We start from the raw sequence: 2,526 nt of genomic DNA, 5'->3' as shown, positions 1-2,526 counted from the left end.
GTTTGTCAAACTCCTCGTCTCCATCACCAAGCTCGCGATCGGGCCAGCGACGCGTCCGGAGTTCACGCTTTACCAGCACAAGCTCAGCGACGACGTGTCTATGCACCAAGCCGTGGTGCAATTCAAGGGAGGACGTTCTGCGTCTCGCCACTTCCGTTTTGTGGGAAGGGCCATGCCTACGGAGAGGCATGCCATGCAGATGGCCGCCCGTGAGGCAATAGCTCGCCTTCGGGATATCCTTCCTATGATGAAGACTCGTCGCTACCGCTACCTCCCATGCCATGTGCCATATACTTGTCACTATGAATTCGCCTGCCATAGGGGAGAGCGGGATGAAGCTATCGAGATGCTTGTCGAGTACCTCAAAGCTCTGGAGGAATCTTTCGACAACCTCGTGGACGATCTTGTGGCTGCCCGCATGGACTTAGTTCGGGGCGGTCCTGCCAGCAGGAAGGAGCTTCTCCACATGGCACCGCCACTGATATTCGTCTCGTCCTCGGCATCTTATTCACCGGCCATTTTGGCCACTGCTCGCCGTCTACCTACCACTGAGGAGTTCGACCGAGTCATCGCCCCTACTCCAGTCAGAGCTGCACCGCCTGCCGCACCCGCACTGCCGCCTGTCGCTCCCGCGCCATCACCTCAGCGCAGTGCTACACGCCTGGAGCATACTAGGGAGGAGGTGCAGGTTGAGTCTCCTGCACCGATGGGTCTTACCCTCGGCAAGGGGAAGGACATCTTCACCATCTCCGACTGAGTGCGCCTAGTAGCCGCGCGTTGTGCCTGCGTGTATGTTATGCTTTATGTACTTAAGTTTGTAGTAGTTGTGTGCGCTGCATTCCGGAGGAGTGTGCTAGTCTAAATTACATGTCAGGAATGTGTACGCACATCCTGAGTGATGTATCGTATGTTTGCGTATCGCGTGTAAGATATGTGCTAAGCGGTTCTTCTCCGTGCGAAATCGTTTATGTTCTTGAAAAATCTTGAGGTCTTTTAAATTTTTGCCTTTGCAAGATTTTCCTTGTGCCACACGGTTCTTCTCATAAAATTTTGCAAAATAATACCCAGAGTGGAAAATGTCTCGTCCGTGGACTCGTTCCATGCCCAATCAACCAGAAGAAGTTTATGGAACACAGTACCTGCCACGGTTTTGTTTGATTCTGGAGCTTCTCACTCGTTCATTTCGAAGAGTTTTGTTTTGCAACATGGTTTTCCGATACTTCCTTTGGAAAAATATATGATCATCAAGTCCCCCGGAAATAAGCAGATCACTCAGAGTTACTGCCAAGGAGTGATTATTGAATTCGAAGGACTAAAGTTTCAGGCTAATCTCATCGTGTTGGAAAATAAAGGACTGGATGTCATCCTAGGGATGGACTCGTTGACCACCAACAAAGGATTTATTGACTGTTTCAATCGGACTGTGATTCTCACTCATCATCACGGCAAGACAATAAAGTTTACAGCTCAAGAAAGACAAGAAGTTTGTATGGACGGAAGCGTGCGAGAAAAGCTTCCAAGAACTCAAGAAGAAACTAATAACAACACCAGTTTTGACCGTGCCAGACATACACAAGAGTTTTGAAGTGTATTGTGACGCATCCCGGAAGGGCCTCGGATGCGTACTGATGCAAGATGGCAAAGTTGTCGCGTATGCTTCCAGGCAACTACGGAAGCATGAGGAAAATTATCCAACTCATGACTTGGAGCTAGCAGGGGTCATCCATGCACTCAAGGAGTGGAGGCACTTTCTGTTGGGAAATTGTTGCGAAATATATACGGACCATAAGAGCCTCAAATATATTTTCACACAACCAGAGCTAAATTTACGGCAACGACGCTGGTTGGAATTCGTCAAGGACTATGATGTCAGCATTCACTATCATCCAGGGAAGGCCAACGTAGTGGCAGATGCTCTTAGTCGGAACCCCAGCCCGGACAACGACAGTCCACAGAACTTGAGGCCTGAGTTTCGGCAGGAGTTCGCTAGACTCAACATGGTTTTAGTCTCTGAGGGCAATGTATCAAATCTGGAGATACATCCCACCCTAATGGAACAAATTAAGAAGGCTCAGCATGGACATCCCAGCATCGAAGGTATAAAGAGGAAGATGAGCCTTGGCAAGGCTTCAGAGTTCGTCACAGACAATGAAGGAATATTATGGTACGGGGACAGACTTTACGTACCTAACATTGAGGAACTCAAGCAACATATCCTAACCGAAAGCCACACCGCTCCATACTCGATCCACCCTGGAGGAACCAAAATGTACAAAGGCATTCAGGAAAGATTTTGGTGGCACGGTATGAAAAGGGATATAGCCGCATTCATTGCTTGTTGCGATTCATGTCAGCGCATTAAAGCCGAGCATCAGAAGCCAGCAGGGCTGCTACAGCCAAACCGGATACCTGAGTGGAAATGGGATGAAATTGGAATGGACTTCATCGTCGGACTACCTCGATCGCAACGCGGAAATGACGCCATATGGGTCATCACAGATAGGCTAACCAAGGTAGCACATTTCA

Source organism: Aegilops tauschii, chromosome 2 (assembly GCF_002575655.3).
Source record: "Aegilops tauschii subsp. strangulata cultivar AL8/78 chromosome 2, Aet v6.0, whole genome shotgun sequence".
In the NCBI taxonomy this organism is placed as follows: Eukaryota; Viridiplantae; Streptophyta; class Magnoliopsida; order Poales; family Poaceae; genus Aegilops; species Aegilops tauschii.
The sequence above is the reverse complement of the archived record's forward strand: the minus strand, read 5'-3'. Positions refer to the sequence as shown.